A 13,665-nucleotide genomic window follows, 5' to 3' on the forward strand; every position below is an offset into this window, starting at 1 on the left:
ATCGGATTAGTTCAACCGGTTATTGCGGCACAGGTCGGAGATGGGCCAGCTATGTCTTCTGAGGCTTTATGGAGATTGGACAGGTTTACCGAGCTCTTTCCTGTTCACTTCAGTGGTGCCCCTTCAGAGGACCTCCAGGAGTATCTTGACAGCTATCACGAGGTTCTACGAAACATGGGTATAGTGGAGACCAATGGGGTCGATTTTGCTGCATTTCAGATGACTGGTTCCGCCAAAAAATGGTGGAGAGATTACTTGTTGACCAGACCAGCTGTGTCGCCTGCTCTTACTTGGGACCAGTTCTATCAGCTCTTCATAGAGAAGTTTCTGCCTATGACATTGAGAGAGGAGCGTCACCGTCAGTTTGAGCATATCCAGTAGGGCAGTATGACGGTTACTCCGTATGAGACCTATTTTGTGGATTTGGCCCATCATGCTATTCTTCTGCTTCCCACCGAGAGAGAGAGAGAGAGGGTGAGAAGATTTATTGATGGACTTGCTCAGCCTATCATATTGCAGATGGCTAAGGAGACTGGGAGTGAGATTTCTTTTCAGGCGGCTGCTAATGTCGCCAGACGAGTCGAGATGGTTCTTACTCAGGATGGTCAAGGGTCTGACAAGAGGCCTCGTCATTCCGGTGAGTTCAGCAGTGCCTCATCTAGAGGCAGGAGTACTTTTGGTAGAGGCCATCCTCCCAGGACGTTTCATTCAGTGCTCCAGGCATCCCATGGTACCTCAGGTGGTCGTGGCCCTCAGATGCATTATTCCGACCAGCTAGCGTACAGTACACCACCAGCTCCTATTAGTGCACCTCTACTCCAGAGTTATCAGGGTGGTTATTCAGGTCGACATGGTCAGTTTCAGGGTCAGCAGTCACAGCAGCCGAGGTTATGTTATACTTGTGGTGATCCGAGGCACATTGCTAGATTTTGCCCTCGGGCAACGGGCAACGGGCAGCTCACAGCATAAGAGTTCTCGTGCCATGGTTCCGGCACCAGTTGCTACACCACCTGCTCAGCCAGCCAGAGGCAGGGGTCAGGCAGCCGGGTAGGGGCCAGACAGTTAGAGGTGGAGGTCAGGCCATTAGAGGTGGAGACCAGCTAGCTAGAGGCCGTCCCAGGGACTTAGTTCAAGGTGGTGGGGCCTAGCCCCAATATTATGCTTTCCCAGCCAGGCCTGAGGCTGAGTCATCTGACGCTATTATCACAGGTACTGTTTCAGTTTGCAAAAGAAATTCTTCAGTTCTATTTGATCCGGGATCTACTTACTCCTATGTGTCATCCTATTTTGCTTCCTATTTGGTTTTGCCCCATGATTCTTTGAGTGCTCCGGTGTATGTGTCCACACCAATGGGAGATGCTATTATTGTAGATCGTATTTATCATTCGTGTGTGGTCACTATTGGGAGTCTTGAGACTCGTGTAGATCTTCTACTTCTCGACATAATTGATTTTGATGTCATACTGGGTATGGATTGGCTGTCACCTTATCATGCTAGATTAGATTATCACGCTAAGACAGTGACCTTAGCCTTGTAGGGGTTGCCTCGATTAGAGTGGAGAGGGAATCTTGGCCATTCTTCCAACAGGTTTATCTCTTATGTGAAGGCTCGGCATATGGTCGAGAAGAGGTGTCTAGCTTATTTGGCTTATGTCCGTGATTCTAGTGCGGAGGTTCCTTCCATAGATTCAGTGCCGGTTGTTCGTGAGTTTTCAGAGGTGTTTCCTGCAGACCTGCCGGGAATGCCACCCGACAGGGATATTGATTTCTGCATTGATTTGGCTCCGGGCACTCAGCCTATTTCCATTCCGCCATATCGCATGGCCCCACCAGAGTTGAAATAATTGAAGTTGCCCTGGGGTGCACCTGTGTTGTTTGTGAAGAAGAAAGATAGATCGATGAGGATGTGTATAGATTATCAGTAGTTGAACAAAGTCACCATCAAGAACAAATATCCATTGCCTAGGATTGATGATTTATTTGATCAACTTCAGGGTGCCAAGGTGTTTTCAAAGATTGATTTGAGATCTGGCTACCATCAGTTGAGGATTAGGGCATCCGATGTTCCTAAGATAGTTTTTCGGACTCGGTGTGGGCATTATGAGTTTCTAGTGATGTCATTTGGGCTGACAAATGCCTCGGCAGCATTCATGGATTTGATCAACCAGGTGTTCAAACCCTACCTGGATTCCTTTGTGGTTGTATTTATTGATGATATCTTGATCTACTCCCACAGTCAAGAGAAGCATGAGCAGCACCTTCAGATCGTTCTTCAGACTCTGAAAGACAGCCAGTTATATGCTAAGTTCTCAAAATATGAGTTTTGGTTGAGTTCAGTTGCTTTCTTGGGTCACGTTGTATTAACATAGGGTATTCAGGTGGATCCTAAGAAGACTGAGGCAGTCCAGAATTGGCCTAGACCCACATCAGCTACAGAGATCCGTAGTTTTCTGGGTTTGGCGGGCTATTACCGTCGATTTGTGGAGGGGTTTTCATCCATAGCAGCCCCATTGACCAGATTGACCCAGAAGGGTGCCCCATTCAGGTGGTCAGACGAGTGTGAAGCGAGCTTTTAGAAGCTCAAGACAGCTTTGACTACGGCACCGGTATTGGTGTTACCCACAGGTTTAGGATCTTATACAGTATATTGTGATGCATCTCGTTATGGTCTGGTTGCGGTATTGATGTAGGTTGGAAATGTTATTGCATATGCTTCACGGCAGCTGAAGGTTCACGAGAAAAATTACCCTATTCATGATCTAGAGCCGGCAGCCATTGTTCACGCGGTGAAAATTTGGAGGCACTATCTTTACGGCGTGCCATGTGAGGTATTCACTGATCATCGGAGCTTGCAGTATTTGTTTATGCAAAAGGAACTCAATTTGACGCAGAGGAGGTGGCTGGAGCTATTGAAAGACTATGATATCACCATATTATATCATCCCAGGAAGGCCAATGTGGTGGCTGATGCTTTGAGTAGAAAGTCAGTCAGTATGGGTAGCCTTGCATATATTCCAGTTGGTGAGAGACCGCTTGCATTGGATGTTCAGGCCTTGGCCAACCAGTTCGTGAGGTTAGATGTTTCTGAGACCAGCCGTGTTCTAGCTTGTACAGTCGCTCGGTCTTCCTTGTTTGAGCGCATCAGAGATTGGCAGGATGACGATCTGCATATACTTTTCCTTAGAGACACAGTGTGGCACGGTGGTGCCAAGCAGGTTACTGTTGGAGATGATGGAGTTTTGAGGATGCAGGGTCGTATTTTTGTGCCTAATGTGGATGGACTTTGTGAGTTGATCCTTGAGGAGTCCCACAGTTACCGGTATTCTATTCATCTGGGCGCCGCCAAGATGTATCAGGACTTGAGGCAGCATTATTGGTGGAGGCGAATGAAGGACATAGTTGCCTATGTAGCTCGGTGCCTAAATTGCCAACAGGTAAAGTGTGAGCATCAGAGACCTGGTGGTTTACTTCAGAGGTTAGATATTCCTGAGTGGAAATGGGAGCGTATCACTATGGACTTTGTTGTTGGACTCCCACGGACTCAGAGGAAGTTTGATACAGTTTTGGTCATTGTGGACAGGCTGACTAAGTCAGCGCATTTCATTCCTGTGGCAGTTACCTATTCGTCGGAGCGGTTGGCAGAGATTTATATTCGTGAGATCGTCCATCTTCACGGTGTGCCCGTGTCTATCATTTCTGATCGAGGTACATAGTTTACCTCGCACTTTTGGAGGGTAGTTCAGCGTGAGTTGGGTACGCGGGTTGAGTTGAGCACAGCATTTCATCCTCAGACGGACGGGCAGTCCGAGCATACTATTCAGATCTTGGAGGATATGCTTCACGCCTGTGTTATTGACTTTGGAGGTTCTTGGGATTAGTTTTTGTGATTAGCGGAGTTTTCCTACAATAACAGCTACCAGTCGAGCATTTAGATGGCTCCCTATACATTATATGGTAGACGGTGTAGGTCGCCAGTTGGGTGATTCAAGCCGGGGGAGGCTCGGTTATTGGGTACAGATTTAGTTCAGGAGGCCTTGGATAAGGTCAGGATTATACAGGATCGACTTCGTACAACTCAGTCCAGGCAAAAGAGTTATGCTAACCGTAAAGTTCATGATATTGCATTCATGGTTGGAGAAAGAATATTGCTTCAGGTATCGCCCATGAAGGGTGTTATGAGATTTGGGAAGAAGTGCAAGTTGAGCCCTAGGTATATCGAGCCATTTGAGATCCTCGAGAGAGTGGGGGAGGTAGCTTATTGACTTGCGTTTCCTACAGGGTTATCCTCAGTTCATCCGGTATTCCATATGTCTATACTTCGGAAATATCATGGTGACCCGTCCCACGTGTTAGATTTCAGCTCTATCCAGTTGGATAAGGATTTGACTTATGAGGAGGAGCCGGTCGCCATTCTAGACCGGCAGGTTCGTCAGTTGAGGTCAAAGAGTTACCCTTCAGTTCGAGTGCAGTGGAGAGGTCAGCCTATTGAGGCAGCTACTTGGGAGTCCGAGTCCGATATGCGGAGTAGATATCCCCATTTTTTCACTAGCCCAGGTATTTTTCTATGTCCGTTCGAGGACGAACAGTTATTTTAGAGGAGGAGAATGTGATGACCCAAAAGGTCATCTTATATTTTAGAACTCGAATCTGCACTCTTAAGCCTTAAAATCTCATTTTTACCCTCCTTGATTTGCGTACACAGTCCGGGCAGGTTTCCGGAAAGCTTTTATGTTGAAAACTAATGAAAATAAGAATGTTTGCCTTAAAAGTTTATTTTAGTTGACTTCGGTCAATATTTTTAGTAAACGGGCTCAGATCCGTGCTTTGACGGTCCCGGTAGGTCCGTATTGAATTATGGGACCTAGGCGTATGCCCGGAATCGAATTTGGAGGTCCCTAGCTTGAGTTATGAATTTTTGATGAAAATTAAAAGTTTGAAAATTATTTGTTTTTAAGAATTGATTGATATTTGGCATTGTTAGTATCGGGTCCATATTTTGTTTTCGGAGCCCGGTATAGGTTCATTATGATATTTAAGACATGTCTGTGAAATTTGGTGAGAAATGGAGTTGATTTGACGTGATTCGGACGTCCAGTTGAGAAATTAGAAATTTTAAAGTGTTCTTGAGAATTTCATTTGATTTGGTGCTAAATTTAGAGTTCTAGGTGTTATTTTAGTGATTTGATCGCGCGAGCAAGTTCGTATGATATTTTTGGACTTGTGTACATGTTTGGTTTGGAGCCCCGAGGGCTCGGGTGAGTTTCGGATAGGCCACGGGATGTTTTAGACTTGGGAAAAATTTAGTTTCTGCAGATTCTGGTGTCTGTCATATCCTTCTTCGCGTTCGCGAAGGTCCTCTCGCGAACGCGAAGAGTAATCTGATGAGGCTAAGACTTCTTCTTCGCGAACACGAAGGCCTGGTCGCGAATGCAAAGTGATGGGGGAATTACCCTTCGCGAACGCGAGCCATTCCTCGTGAACGCAAAGGCCAGAGGGGAGTGATCATCGCGAACGCGAAGGCTTGGCAGCTAGTACCCTTCGCGAACGCGACAGTGCTCTCGCGAACGCGATGAACACTGTCGCCCAGCACTTAAGAGATTCCAAAATGGGATTTTTGCCAAAAAAGTCATTTTTCTCAAAAACCAAACGGTGAGGGGCGATTTTTCAAGAGTCATTCCTTCCCCAAATTATTGGTAAGTGATTCTAAACCATCTTCTTTCAATTACCCATTACATTTTTTGAATTTTCAACCTAAAATCTAGAGTTTTCATGGTAGAATTAGGGGTTAGGGTAGAAAATATGGATTTCAGAAATTTGGGGATTTAGACCTCAATTTGAGGTCGGATTCCAAAACTAATTACATATTCGGGCTCGGGGGAGAATGGGTAAAAGGATTTTGGTCCGAACCTCGGGTTTTGACCAAGCGGGCCTGGGGTCAATTTTTTGACTTTTTGGAGGAAAATTTGGGAAATTTAATTTATGCAATATAATTGAATCCTTTAGAAATATTTGATATTATTGAGTCATTTTTGAATAGATATGAGTGGTTTGGAGGTGAATTCCAAAGGAAAAGCTGTGATTGAGAATTAAGTGACATTCGGAGCGAGGTAAGTATTGTGTCTAACCCTAACTTGAGGGAATAAGGAACCTTAGATTATTTGCTAAGTGAAATTCATGTGAGCGGCGTATATGTGAGGTGACGAGTACCTATGCGCCTCCAATTTACCTGTTTTTCCATGTTTCTCTATTTTTCTGATATTGTCTCATTCCTATGCCAAATTGTTACGTTTTATAGTAGTGTTGTTCAATTTATCGTTCTTATCATGTTTACGGAATTTTCTGGTGATAATTGAGTTTTCATTTCAAGTTGAGATTGATATTATGGAACCAAATGTTGAAGTAAGGTTTGTACTTATTATTCTATCTCCCTGTTGTTATTTATGCATTGCATTATGGTAAGGGAGAGTGTTAATGCACGAAGGATGATGTCGTGCCATATTGTGAGTATTAATGCATGAAGGGTAATGCCGTGCCATATTGTGAGTGTTAATGCACGAAGGGTGATGCCGTGTCATATTGTGAGTGTTAATGCACGAAGGGTGATGCCGTGCCATGATATGAGAGTTAAAGCACGAAGGGTGATGTCATGCCGTTTCTATTAATTTTATGGTGAGATTGAGAGTAAAAGCATGAAGGGTGATGCCGTGTATTTTTCTGTACTGTATTCACTATTCCTGTTAATTCATGGTATATTGACTGCTCCGGTGATCATTCTGTTGTAGTTCTTTATCTTGTATTCCCCTCAGTTTGTCTCCCCTCCCGACATTTCCTGTTTAGTTCTTCATTCCTGTTATTTGCGTATACACTGTTAAATTGTATAGGTTGATTGTAGGTGCCTTGCCTTAGCCTCGTCACTACTTCGTCGAGGTTAGGCTCGACACTTACCAGTACATGGGGTCGGTTGTACTGATGCTTCACTCTGCACTTTCTGTGCAGATTTTGATATCGGCTCAGGTTGATCGAGATTTGCTATTGGTCCGCTATTCGGAGACTCAAGGTAGATCTGTCGGCGTTCACAGACCTTGAAGTCTCCGTCTATCTTTTTATGTCCTACTGTTTTTTTTCATTCAGACAGTTGTAATTCTTTCAGACTATTACTTGTAGTCAATTCTAGAATGCTCGTGAATTGTGACTCCAGATCCGGGTAGTAGTAATTAATACAGTTTTATGATATTTCGCACTTATTATATTTCATTTTAGTTAATTATTGTTATTTACTGAATGGAAATAAGGAATTGGTTTAATGATTTTCTAACGTTGGCTTGCCTGGCAAGTGAAATGTTACGCGCCATCACGGTCCCGTCGGTAGGAAATTTCGGGTCGTGACATTTTAGTAGTGAAAACATTATGAGTACAAAATATTTGTACACTTTTGATATAACTTAACTAGATATAATACGTGTAATTGTCTTTTAAGTAACAAGATTGTATAAATATCTTTTATGTTGTCAACTTTCTTTCTAGTTAACTCATATGAATTGACTGTCAAGAAAGAACTTAAGCTATATGTAGTAAAGATTTGTTTACCCTATAATTGTAGTTTAATTTACTTGTTATAGTATATTAGTTACCATTTTTATCAACCTATCGCTTAATGTTTATCATTACGCTTTACATGTATAGCTATCTTATAAAAGACATGATTGTATATGTCAATGCCTAATGAACAATTTTCAGTAAGTACTCGGATGAATGAAAAACATATGTATCAAAATTTGATCTTAGTTCTTCTCTTAGATTAAAGTTGGAGTTGTACTAGAAATAATATCTATAGTAAAAGTATTATGGACAGTAACTCTCACTATTAGAATGACAACACTAATAAATTGACCTTATAATCATGGAAGAGCAGTGAAAATTTGACTCACACTGGAAATACTCTTTTCAAAAATCTACAATGGTGTTCTTTTGTTAGATGTCTCATCAGAGCTAATCTTAGTTTTGATTCATAACCCCGTTCGAGTTCTGATTATGTCCATAGATATCATGGATTTGGGAAAATCTTATTCATATTTAGCTAATATGTATTTTGGTTCTTGTGACGATCCGATAGGTCGTTGTGAGTACTAGCCTTTATTTCCGTATTTCGAGACCTTTATTAGCTTCATTTGATATTTTTTGATTTGCGTGTGTGGTCCTGTCATTTTTCGGAAAGTTTTTACGTAAAGAATTGAAGAAAAAATGATTTAGACTTAAAATGGGACTTGAGTTGACCACGATCAACATTCTTGGTAAATGATCTCGGATCGGTATTTTAACAATTCTGATAGGTTCTTTTGATGTTTTTGGACTTGTACGCACTTTTAGTTGGGGTCTGGGGTGGCCCGAGCACATTTCGGCGCGTTATGTGAAAAATTATGAAAATGAGTTTTCAAGTTGAAAATCATTAGTTTTGATGATCGATTCTTGTTATTTGATATTATTTGATATTATTTGATGATTTGAAGTAGCAAGCAAGTTTATATTACACTTGTGTACATGTTTAATTTGGAGCTCGAGGGGCTCGGGTGAGTTTCGGATGTGTTACGGGTGAGTTTGGACACTTATGCAACTGGTGGTGCATTACTTGTTGCTGGTATCTGATGCAGATCTCGAAATTACGATGTCTGGCTCACATTTGCGAGCCTCGCTATTACGAATAAGTTAAGTGTTCGCATTTACGAGCAGGGGCTTTGGCTGGGAAACCTCGCATTTGCGAGGAAAATGTTCGAATTTGCGAAGTTTGAGTAGTCGCTTTTGCGAACATCCTGGTCGCATTTGCGACCACTAGTAGCTATTGTCATCTTCACATTTGCGAAGAATCTGAGCGCATTTGCGATTTTTTTTGGGGTGGGGGGGGGGGGGGGGGCATTTGCATTTGTGAGCAAAGTGTTGCATTTGTGACTTTTGGGCACCTGATCGCATTTGCGATTTATGTTTCGCATTTGCGGTGTTCGCAATTGCGATACCTGCAGCAGGGTAAAAGAGGGGGGAAACGAGACTTAGCTCATTTCATACCATTTCTCAACCCTAAACACTCTAGAGGCGATTTTCTTAAGAACTTTTCTTCCTAAAATCATTGGTAAGTAACTCTAATCCACTTTCTTTCAATTCTCCATTACTTTTCATGAGTTTTTAACATCAAATCAAGGATTTTCATGGTAGAAAATTAGGAATTTGGGTAGAATTTATGAATTTTATAAAATTGAGATTTAGACCTCAAATTGAGGCCGGATTTCAAAATAAAATACAATGTTTATTTTAAAATTTGACTTAAAATAAAAAAATTTGACTTAAATGTTTATTTTAGTTGACTTCGATCAATATTTTTGGTAAACAGGTCCGGATCCGTATTTTGACGGTCTTGGTGGGTCCGTATCTAATTATGAGACCTGGGCGTATGCCCGGAATCGAATTCGGAGGTCCCTAGCTCAAGTTATGAATTTTTGATAAAAATTAAAAGTCTAAAAATTAATTATATTTAAGAATCGATTGATATTTGTCATTGTTAGTACCGGGTCCGTATTTTGGTTCCGGAGCCCGGTACAGGTTCATTATGATATTTAAGACCTGTTTGTGAAATTGAATGAGAAACGGAGTTGATTTGACGTGATTCAGACGTCCAGTTGAGAAAATAGTAATTTTAAAGTGTTCTTGAGAGTCTCTTTTGATTTGGTGCTAAATTCGTAGTTCTAGGTGTTATTTTGGCGATTTGATCGCGAGCAATTTTGTATGATATTTTTAGACTTGTGTGCATGTTTGGTTTGGAGCCCCGAGGGCTCGGGTGAGTTTCGGATAGGCCACTGGATGTTTTGGACTTTGGAAATCTGGTTTTTCTGCAGAGTCTGTGTTCTGGCTTGTCCTTCTTCGCGTTCGCGAAGGTACTCTTGCGAACACGTCGAGTAAACTAGGCAGCTGAGGATTTCTTCTTCGCGAACGCGAAGGCTTGGTCGCCAACGCAAAGCGATGGGGGCGTTACCCTTCACGAACGAGACAAGCCCATCGTGAACGCGTAGTGTTAGGCATTGTGGAGGGGCAGACATCTTTTTCTTCATCGCGAACACGAACAATAACTCGTGAACGCGAAGACCAGGGAAGGGTAGCCTAGGCGAACACGAGCACTGTCTCGCGAACGCGAAGGCTTGGCAGCCCATACACTTCGCGAACGCGAGAGTGCTCTCGCGAACACGATGAACACTGTCGCCCAGCACTTAACAAAACCCAAAAACGGGATTTTAGCTAAAAACTCATTTTTCTCAAAAACCAAACGGTGAGAGGCAATTTTTCAAGAGTCATTTCTTCCCCAAATTGTTGGTAAGTGATTCTAAACTATTTTCTTTCAATTACACATTACATTTCTTGAATTTTAAACCTAAAATCTAGAGTTTTCATGGTAGAATTAGGGGTTAGGGTAGAAACTAGGGATTTCGGGAAATTGGGGATTTAGACCTCAATTTGAGGTCGGATTCCAAAACTAATTACATATTCATGCTCGGGGGTGAATGGGTAAAAGAATTTTGGTTCGAACCTCGGGTTTTGACCAAGCAGGCCCGGGGTCAATTTTTCGACTTTTTGGAGGAAAATTTGAGAAATTTAATTTATGTAATATAATTGATTCCTTTAGCAATATTTGATATTATTGAGTCATTTTTGAATAGATACGAGTGGTTTGGAGGTGAATTCCAAAGAAAAAGCTGTGATTGAGAATTAAGTGGCCTTCAGAGCGAGGTAAGTGTCGTGGTTAACCTTGACTTGAGGAAATAAAACCCTTAAATTATTTGTTATGTGAATTGCATGTGAACGACATATAGGCGAGGTGACGAGTGTCTATACGTCGTCAAATTAATTGTTTGCCTCCTTACTTGAAAAATCATAAATTGTTTTGAATCATAAATTAATTATTATAATAATTATTTCTCTCCTATTCTTTGTCAAATATTAATTCTTGAATTCATACATTAATTGTTACATGCTATTTGAATTATGTGTTTTAATTGTTATTTGACATTTAGCATATTAAATATTAAACTACCTATTTTCTCTATGATTTTCATAATAAATTGTTATTTGTCATTGTTTGGTTCATAATTAAATTATAATTATTGTGTGCCATGATGCTTAATAATTTCTCATTGCACGTGGTATTTATTGGAGTAAGTTTTATTATATTTATGAGTTGTTTAAAATTATATTGGGGGAACGGGTTTCACGCCGCAACGAAAATGAAAGCATATATATATATATATTGGAGAATTGGATTGCACGCCGCAATAGACTTATTTAAAAGTCAATATTGGGGGATCGGATTGCACGCCGCAACAGACTTATTTAAAAGTCTATATATATATATACTTGATTGAATTAAAAATATGACAGACTTGATTAAACGGAATATATTGTGGGAGCGGGTTGCACGCTGCAACAGAATTAAATATGGATATATTGTGAGAGCGGGTTGTACGCTGCAATAGAGTTGGTTGAAATAATAATGGATTATGACTGCTGAGTTGGCTTCAATTATTATAAATGAGTTACCTGATTTATTTCTATTATTTGTTGTTGTTATTAATATTGCGTACAGGTTAATGTAAGTGAACCGCCTTAGCCTCGTCACTACTTCGTCGAAGTTAGGCTCAGCACTTACCAGTACATGGGATCAGTTGTACTGATACTACACTCTGTACTTCTTGTGCAGATTGCGGAGTTGGTCCCAGCAGCATACCATAGACTTGCTCGGATTTCAGCTACCAGAGGAGACTCGAGGTATAACTGCATGGCGTCCGCAGTTCTAAAGTCCCTGTCTATTTTACTGTAGCTGTGTGTTTATTTCCAGACAGCTTTATTTTATTCAGACCTTTGTTTGTATTTATTCTAGAAGCTCGTGCACTATATTCTGGGATGGTATTTAGACACCGTTATGTTTATGGGTTATTTCACTATATTTCAAACTTTGCTTCCACATTTGTTTCTTTGATTATTAATAATTTAAAGATTGTTTAAAAATTGGTTAATATTATTCTAACATTGGCTTGCCTAACAAGTGAAATGTTAGGCGCCGTCACGGTCCGAAGGTGGGAATTTCGGGTCGTGACAGTTTCTAAAGCTTATTTTAAATTGTTTGAAGGATATTTATCTAGATTTGGTTGGTTTGAAGGCTTGTTCGAAAAGAAAAGTTGTGGTTGATTGTTGAGTTGGTTGCGCAAAGAGGTAAGTGTTGTGTCTAACCTTGACTTAAGGGAATTAGGACTTGTTGGCTTATTTGTCACGTGAGTTATGTGAGAAAATGGCGTATATGCGAGATGACAAGTGTATATACGCCGTCATGAGGTTAAGTATGCGGGATTGGGCTATTTACTTCCATGTCTTCATTTATTCCATGTTATCTCTTATACATATTTTAATTGCTACATATTCTTACTTGTTATTTATGCTTTACTTGATGTTTGTTATTTAATTGTTGCTTGTTTCGATTTGTTCATTTCTCACTCAATATTTGCTAGCCTGCTATATGTTCTTACTTACCTTAATTGTATATTTTCATTGTCACATGTTTCTACTTATTTTTATTGTTCTTGTATTACTTGATGCACTCTATTATGTTATTTTGATTGTGTGAGTCATTTAGCTATTTTTGTGTTGATGAATTACCAAGGTTTGGGATCAGGAGGTGTTAGATATTCTCCTATATTATTGGTAGTTCTTTAATGTTTCGCACCCGTTCCATTTCTCTTTTGTGTTGAGATTACGTAATTAGTTATGTTGAGTTGGTTATGTTAATAAGTTGATGTTGGGAACGAGTTGCGCACCACAACGATATTGAAATAAATTGATATTGGCATCGGGTTGCACGTCGCAACAGATAATGATATAATATGAGATTGGGATCGAATTTCACGTTGCAACAGTTATTGTGTTAAATGTTGGGATCGGGTTGCACGCCGCAACATTTATTGTATTGTAGTTGTTTGTTTTTGGAGACTTTTATCTCGGTATTGTGATAGGTGATTGAGATCATGTTATTCTTGGGCCCTCTGGTCGTTGACCTTCTAGGCCGTTTATATGAGTTTACTACTTTATTTCTATACCTGGATTCTATTATAATTATTTCGTATAGGTTTATTGTGAGTGGCTTGCCATAGCCTCATCACTACTTCGTCGAGGTTAGGTTCGACACTTACAGAGTACATGGGGTCGGTTGTACTCATACTATACTTCTGCACTTCTTGTACAAATCTCGGTGTTGGTCCTAGCGGAGCATAACGGAGACTACTCAGATTCAACTGCTTTAGGAGACTTGAGGAAGAGTTGTTGGCGTTCGCAGTCTCTAGTAGTCCCCTTCCATCATGTTTTACTGTTTATTTAGTTTCAAACATTTGTACTTTATTTAAGACCGTATTTGTATTATTCTAGTTGCTCATGTACTTGTAACTCCAGATTTCTGGGAGTAGATTTAGTTCCGTGTTATTCATATAAATACTTTGTTCATTTTCTAGTTTATCAGTTGTTAATTATCATTAAAATATGTTATTCATATAAATACTCTGCTATAATTTATTAAAACTGGTTAAGTAATTAGCCAACGTTGGCTTGCCTAGCAAGTGAATGTTAGTGTCACGAACAAAAATT

The sequence above is a fragment of the Nicotiana tomentosiformis genome, chromosome 3 (genome assembly GCF_000390325.3).
Source record: "Nicotiana tomentosiformis chromosome 3, ASM39032v3, whole genome shotgun sequence".
In the NCBI taxonomy this organism is placed as follows: domain Eukaryota; kingdom Viridiplantae; phylum Streptophyta; class Magnoliopsida; order Solanales; family Solanaceae; genus Nicotiana; species Nicotiana tomentosiformis.